An 8,874-nucleotide genomic window follows, 5' to 3' on the forward strand; every position below is an offset into this window, starting at 1 on the left:
GCTCTCAGAATTCGGACCCTTGAGAGCAAGAGCGGGAGGAGCGAGAAGAGGAGGCGGAGGGAGAGGAGGGGGAGGGGTTGGAGGGGAGGGGCTGAAGGGAGGGGTTGGAGGGAGGAAGAGGAGTTCTGGGAAATGTTCAGTGTGTCGTGATACAAAACCTGAGAATCTTATTTGATTAACATTTTTTTTCTCATAAGTTGCCCATTGAGACTGCGGCAGGGAGGAGGAGGAGGAGGAGGAGGAGGAGGAGGAGGAGGAGGAGAGGAAGAGGTGGGAGTGAGGGGAGGAAGGAGAGGGAAAGGGAAGTCATAGTACATATGTGTTTACTAACACCATGTTACATGTACTAATCCAGATGATACTAAATGTTACATAATACTTCCTTGAGATAAATGTACAGTATATATCAGAGAGCTCAGGTTCTCAACTGGTTCAGCCATGTTAATATTGTTATTATTATCCACTCTGTATCAGTATTTTTCTTGCTGAATAAAACGTTCCAATATCAATATCAAAATACGAGTAGAATGATAATATAATTAGTTTAAGTGTCTTACCCACTGTTCGGTGATGCTCTTCGGATCACTGGGTCATCAGGGTCGTTGGTATCCTTCGTCGGCGTCCCGGTAGTCGCAGATGTCGATCACCCTCATAGTGTGTGACAGTGACTTAAGTGTTGGTAAACAAGGTCATGATACAAACGTCGTTTCAAGTCCCCCTTCCCCCCACCTGTAATACCCCCAGCAGGTAGAATGACCCAGTCAGTGTACCCAGCCGGTAAAATAACCCACAGTCAGTGTACCCAGCCGGTAAAATAACCCACAGTGTCGTTGAACCAGACTTATGGTGATTGTCGCCCTTAGTAATGGCGGTTCACTGAATTTCGTTTTCGTGGACTTTAGTTTAATGAGAGAGAGAGAGAGTCACAACCTCTTCCCCCTGTTCCCACGCCCTTCCTAGCCTTCCAAAGCCTTTGTCTCTTCCTCAAAAACCTGGCAGAGTTCTTTTCCACCGAAGATTTTCCTGGGCGCCAGATGGAGGTATCCTTGTGACTTACAGGAAAAAGGATATTGTCCGTAGTTGATAGTATGGCGTAAATATCTCATCTAGAGCTGGTTTTATGGCGTAAATATCTCCTCTAAAACTATCTTTATGACGTATTAGTTAAATGTCCAATCTAGAACTTGTCCTTCGTTATATTAATTAAGAGAAAGTTGTATAGAAAGTATTGGAACTTGTGATGAGAGTTTTACGTCGAGAGAAGCAGTTTATTAATAAGGTAATATATAGGTGTAGGTGTAGGGGGAGGGGGAGGGTGTTTAGGTATGGGGGTGGGTTAAGTGTGGGTGTGGGGGTGGGTGTGGGTAGAGGTGGACTGTATAGTATAGGCATGTAGGTGTGAGACTAGGTGAGGTTGTAATCTTCTCTCTCTCTCCTTCTCTTCCTCCCTTCCCCCCTCTACCTACCTCTTCCCCTCCTCCCTCCTTTCCCACTTTACCTCTCTCCCATCTACACCTACCCCCTCCTCCCTCCCTCCTCCCTCCTCCTCCCTCCTCCCTCCCTCCCTCCTCCTCCCTCTCATTCATGACGCCACTAACCCATTCACCCGTCTCTTTGTGTACCCCCATTACACGCTGGAGTATGTCAGCTGCTACTCCATGTGTCAACACGGCCTGCCCCACACACACACCTAACATAATCTAATCTAATCTTGACCTAAACTATATTAACGTAGCTTAACCCTAACTTAACTGAATCTTACTTAAGAACCCAACCCATCGTAACCTAACCTAACTAAAACCCGACCAAACCTAACCAAACCTAACCTAACCTAACCTAAACCAGCCCAATTTGGATTCGAGTCCAAGTCCTGGTCCTCCAAAGAGAATGTGGTCCTTAGCCTCTCTAGTGGTCCCCGGGGTGAACACCTCTACACCTTGACATTACCCCTCGGAGTGCCATAACCTTCTCATTAATTAAACAGGTAAACCCGTTCTCTCTCTCTCTCTCTCTCTCTCTCTCTCTCGCGTTTGTTTTCATGATAATATGAATATTTACCTAGTTGCAAAAACGAATACACACACACACACACACACACACACACACACACACACACACACACACGAACGAGTTTCCATAAACACACACACACGTACGAATACAACCAATGCAAGCAGGCAAACACCAGGAGATACACAGAGGTAAGTATACAGAGGCAGATACACAGGGACAAGTCTCCACAGGCAGGCAGGTACACAGGCAAGTCTCCACCACAGGTCTCCAAGGTACAGGTCCCACAGGCAGGTACAGCAGGGCAAGTCTCCAGGCAGGCACAGGTACAGGTACACAGGGGCAAGGCAGGTACACAGTACCACAGGCAGGTACACAGGGCAGTCTCCACAGGCCACAGGTACAGGCATGGGCAAGACAGGCAGGTACAGTACACCAAGTATGCACGGGCAGATACACACAGGCATGTACACACGGGCAGGTACACACGGGCTGGTACACACGGACAGGTACAGTCAACAACAAAATTTTCTGCACCTTTATGACACACCGGACCAAGAATTCTGAACAAAACTCATTTACGTGGGTGATTCCTGTTAATTTCTGTATTAAATATATGTGATATAAAAAGTACATCATACTGGTTATACAATGCATCACACAACCTTACCAAATTAACATGGCCTCAGTCAGTGATCGTTGCAGAGGCCATCAGACCAAGGGGGTGCAGAACGTTTTTTTGCTGACTTGACACATGGGTAGGTACACAGGGGTAGGTGCACACGGGCAGGTACACATGGGTAGGTACACATCGGCATGTATACACAGGGAGGTATACAGAGGCAGGTACACATGGACTGGTACACACGGACACACATTAGGAGCGTCACGGTTATATATATATTCATAAGAGAGGCGCGCGGCGTGGAGGCTCCGGCCCTCACCAGTGTTGTGTGACGCCGAGTGAAAACAATGGTGCTAATGGAACCCCGTCCGCCCCGCCCCGCCCCGCCCCGCCCCGCCCCACAAGCCCTATCCTGCACCATACTCCTGCCCCGGATCCCGCGTCTCATCTCGAACCCAAACTTACAACTTACCTCCGCCCCGCACCCTCAACCCTGCAGCCCGGCCCCGTTCCACCCACCCTGTTCCCTACCCCACCTCATACTCCTGCCCCGGACTCTCGACCCTCACTCCTGCCCCATAACCTGTCCTGCCCCTGCCCCCTTCGCCCTGCCGCCCCACCCCCTGCACCCCTGCCCCATTAACACTTATTTGCTAGTTTGTCCACCAGTCAGTCACATAGCGTGTCACCTACAGTCAGTCAGTCAGTCAGTCATTTAGTCAGTCACTTAGCGTCTCAGTTAGCAGTGTCACCAGTCACTTAGCGTCTCAGTCAGTCAGTCAGTCATTTAGTGTTTTTTCAGTCAATCAATCACTTAGCGTCTCAGTTAGTCAGTTATGTGGCATCGGACTAACGGACAACACTCACAACAACAACAACAACACCAACAAGAGTTAAAGGACAACAACAACAACACCAACAAGAGTTAAAAGACAACAATAACAACTTCAAGAAATTAAAGGAACAACAATATATTGGAAACATCTAAAAAATATTGTTCAGAGGAGCAACACGAACTTATTAACCCAAGTTTTACAACAATTTGACTTCGATTAAGTTTAATTTTGACTTCAGTTAAATTAAATCTGATTCAATTGGGTTTACTCTGACTTCAGTTGAGTTTAATTTGACTTCAGTTGAGTTATACCGACTTGAATTGTGTTTAATCTGACTTCAGATAAATTTAAACTGACTTCATTTGAGTTTAATCTAACTTTAGTTAAGTTTAACCCTTGAGTACGATAACATAACTCCTTACCTGCAATAACATGACCCTCTAACATAATGACACATTGAGTACGATGACTTAACCACCTTGAGTACAATAACTAAATCCACTTTGAGTACCAGATCTTGGCCTTTTGAATAAGATGAAGTACTCGTATTCCCTTGAGTATGAAGACAGTTTGGACTCGGGGAGATTAGTCATCGTACTCAAATAATAATAAATATATACTGTATCTCCAACCATTAACCTCTGCCTTTAACCGTGTTATGAGCCCCAGGTAGTGTCAGGTGAGCAGCTGTAATTACTGCGTATCATGTTATCTGGGTAGGAGAGAGAGAGAGAGAGAGAGAGAGAGAGAGAGAGAGAGAGAGAGAGAGAGTTATTGTTTTATCACTTCCATCTCTTACTCTCTTCATCCTCCTCTTCCACACCCTCCCTTTATTATCGCATCCCTTCATCTCCCTAATAAAAGGGAGAGAGGGGAAGAAATAGTAATAGTTGTTATTGTATTATTCATAGGAAATTTTTATATATCAAAGGTCCTGTGAACTACTTATGGACGTTATCCACACACACACACACACACACACACACACACATACTACTACTACTACTACTACTACTACTACTTTGCTGTCACTCAGAATCGAGTATGATGATCATCCAGCTATGATACAATGATATGAGTTGTTAGGGATGTCACCTAGGTTGGTGAGTTTTGAGGTGACTAAAGAGGCCGATACGGGACCGGCAGAGTCGTCCACAGATGTTGCACATGTGGAGGGCTACATCTAGTGAGGGAGGGGGGGGAGGCTGCAGCGTCTTTCCGGCGTTGGCGCTTGTCTACCTCGGTTTGCAGTCGGGCTAACTCGAAAGTATTGACACCTCGTGTGGTGCTCCTCCAAGCGTTACCGTGTGGAGTAATCGTCTCGTGATTGGCAATTTTTCAGGTTTGTCTTAAGACTATCCTTATACCTTTTCAGTTGCCCGCCAGCGTTACGTTTACTATTCGTTAGGTGACTGTAAAGTAGCTGCTTTGTCAGTCTACTGTCGTCCATGCGGGTAACATAGCCAGTCCAACATAGATGTTCATGGATAATGGTAGCCTCGATGCTCCTACAGTTGGTGTCAGCAAGAATACTGGCATTTGTTCTCTTGTCTTCCCAACAAACTCGGAGGATGGAACGTAGACTATGTTGGTGAAAGTTTTCAAGTGCCTTGAGGTGCCTCCTGTATGTGACCCATGTCTCGCTGCCATATAGCGGAGTGGGGAGGACCACTGCCACACACACACACACACACACTGAACCCCTGATATAACCATCTCAATCTTTTTATATGCGGGTTCAATCATCCACCCTTCCCTCCCCCAATTCCTCCCTTTACACCTCTACACCTACTCCCCCTCCACCCTTTCCCCCTCCTCCTCCCAACATAACTCAGGCATTATCCTCCTATACGTTTTAAAATCCAGTAAAAAAAAAATCCAATATCACTTACACAATGGCGGTCAGATGCTGGAAACCAAGAACCCAAAATATATATACACAAGAAAATTTGAGAATAATTATAAATATATGTGTGTGACTCAGTGGACTAGTGTAGTGAGGATGTGAAGGCTGATCCGTGTTAGAGCAGCGGGATAGGAGGTGCTGCTTTAATGGGTGGAGCGCTGGTGAAGTGACCGTCATCCATATTGGCTCATCACAACAAACGCTTGACATTACGAGTGGGACATTACGAGTGGGGGACATTAACACAAGTGGTTTTTATCTGTCTGAGGTGACCAAATACTCGAGGTTCTGAGAGAGAGTTTTATTTTTATTTATTTATTTAATTTTTTTTTTTAGCATAACATGATAGGATTTTTATTCTAGTCTGTCACATCTCACCTAACCAAGGAAAAGTGACAACGTTGTATTGATAAGTTGAGTGATTTTTTTCCTCACACTCGGAAATATAGTTTACATGTAGTGGGAGTCATTTTTAATTCCACCTGTGCAGTTTCGATAATTAAGTTATAATACTTTTTTCTCTCTCTGGTATCAAGCAGTTCATTATACTACCTTGATAATCGTCTTTGTAAAATCGTAAGTATTGTGGGTAAATTAAAGTTAAGTTAGGTTAGTATAGATATCTATCTAGTCGTGGGCACTCACACACACACACACACACACACACACACACACACACACACACACACACACACACACACACACAGTTGTCAAGCGGACGTAACCAAACACACCTTAGTAGTTTTCTCTTAAGTAACATAACATAAATTACAGTTTACTTATAATAATCAAGCCTCTGTACCAAACTATATCGTCTCGGTCTCGTTATATACAGAGTTAAAGACAGAGAGACAGAGACAAGCTGACGGAGCGAGATAAGAGACCACACATGACTGTCTCTCTCAGATCGTGTTTGGCCGAACTTGAATTACTCACTGTATTCCTTCCCACCCCACCCCGTCACCCATCTACTCCATGACCCTCCTCTTCCCCTTCTCCCCCCTCTTCTTCTCCTCCTCACCCTCTCCCCTCTTTCCCCCCTCTCCCCTCACCCCTCCTCCTTTCCCCTTCCACTTACTCTCCTTAATCTACTGATGATGCTAGTTTAAGCTATCCTCTACCACCTCCTCTCCCCTACCACCTCCTCTCCCCGACCTCCTCCTCTCCCTCCTCCTCCTCCCTCACCTCTTCTCCCCCCCTCACCCTCTTCTCCCCCTCACCCTCTTCTCCCCCTCACCCTCTTCTCCCCCCTCACCCTCTTCTCCCCCCTCACCCCCTCCTTCCAGGACGAGACTATAAGCGACCTTGAGTGAAAACAACACCGAATGATAAATAATCCTCATCAAGTTACTGAAAGGAATGAAGCAAAAGCTCAGGTAAATATTTTTGTTGAATTTTTGTTCTCGGAAAATATATATCGAGTCATTTTAACCTTTGAGGACGATGATTTAACCCTTTGAGGACGATGATTTAACCCTTTGAGGACGATGATTTAACCCTTTGAGGACGATGATTTAACCCTTTGAGGACGATGATTTAACCCTTTGAGGACGATGATTTAACCCTTTGAGGACGATGATTTAACCCTTTGAGGACGATGATTTAACCATTTGAGACGATGATTTAACCATTTATGATTTAACCCCGATGATTTGAGACGATGATTTAACCCTTTGAGGACGATGATTTAACCCTTTGAGGACGATGATTTAACCTTAACGATGATTTAACCATTTTGAGAGACGATGATTTAACCCTTTGAGGACGATGACCCTTTAACGATGATTTAACCATTTGAGAACGATGATTTAACCATTTGAGACGATGATTTAACCCTTTGAGGACGATGATTTAACCCTTTGAGGACGATGATTTAACCCTTTGAGGACGATGATTTAACCCTTTGAGGACGATGATTTAACCCTTTGAGGACGATGATTTAACCCTCTTAGGACGATGATTTAACCCTTTGAGGACGATGATTTAACCCTTTGAGGACGATGATTTAACCTTTGAAGACGATGATTTAACCCTTTGAAAACGATGATTTAACCCTTTGAGGACGATGATTTAACCCTTTGAAGACGATGATTTATATAACTCAAAAATATTTATTCGAGGAGAAAAGATATATTTAATTTACATTTTTATTATACATATTTATTAATCACACAATCTTAGTTTATGTAAAAGACGAAGTTATATGAATAAACATGAAAAATAATTCTTGTCGTTGTAAACAAATATCTGGTCTCTTTGAATAATTCGAAATATATTTATTCTAAGAGTAAATTGATAACTAATTTTAACTAATGTTCTGCAAATTCCTCAAAACAGCCAACATTACCAGGTTGATACTAAGTGAAAACATGTACCTCATTTCCCAGTGGATGGAAGGAGAAGAAGAGGCAGACAAAGAATAAAGGGGAGAGATGTGGTTGAATAAAGATAGGAGAGAGAGATATAAGAGCAAGGAACAGGACGCACACCAGCTGCCCATCTCACAACTTGCGCGGGTCTTGTTGATGAATCATGGCTGCCAGACGCTTGTTACCATCTTTTTACTTCCGGAATTAACATGTTGATGGGAAGGTTGGGGGAAGAGAGAGAGACGGAAGTGGTGGGGGGGATATTTAGTCCTAGTTTTTCTCAACCCTGTTCAATATCTTAATTGTTAAGGCTTGAATTAATGAGTAAATACCACTCATAGTATTAAGTCTTCTATACATGAGCTAAAATCGTGAGTTCGTGACCGCTGCCGAGCTTATCGTTCAGCAATATGGTGTTGCCTGCCTGTAACTGTTGTGTTATTGGAGCTGTTATTATGAAACTTTATGATTCATGTATATAATTATCGTTTAATTCGGCAACCTTGTGTCTAATGAGCGTAAAATTACAAGCACTGTTGTTGACATTCAGCGAGACGGACACTTGGAGTTTTAATCACCCTCTTCCGTTGACGGGGATAGTCGTGTTTAAAATCTGAATTAAAAAAAAAGAATCACGAAGGACCTGGCTCTAGGTTGTGTTGGCTTTGTTTGATTAAATTTTTTGAACAACAAATTATATAATGTAGCAGCGGCTGAGGGTTTAGAAAGTTCTCAGTCTCGCCGCATATCAACAAAGGCTCTCGTGATTTTACGCCTATTAAATACAAGATTACCTTTAAATCATAATAAAATATATATTATTGTTGTTGTCTGAGTCGTGTGTCTGACAGCGACGGGAGTTGATAAGGAAACATAACAGAAGGAAAATGGACTCAGTGAATCCCGCCCAAACTTTTGCTGTCGTCACAAGTTATCTGCACCCAATAAAGTGAAGGGAACAAGAAATACCGACGTGTTGATACAGGAGTAGTGAACAAATGCTTCAACTGAGAAAATAAATGTCAGCTTAAAAATTCAGCTTCGTTTATGTCAATTCCCCGAACTGTTTTGTTACAGGAGGACAGATTTAGACGACACAGGGAGAAATTTAGACCTGGGTAAAATTAT

The sequence above is a fragment of the Homarus americanus genome, unplaced genomic scaffold (genome assembly GCF_018991925.1).
Source record: "Homarus americanus isolate GMGI-L3 unplaced genomic scaffold, GMGI_Hamer_2.0 scaffold26351, whole genome shotgun sequence".
Taxonomy (NCBI): Eukaryota; Metazoa; Arthropoda; class Malacostraca; order Decapoda; family Nephropidae; genus Homarus; species Homarus americanus.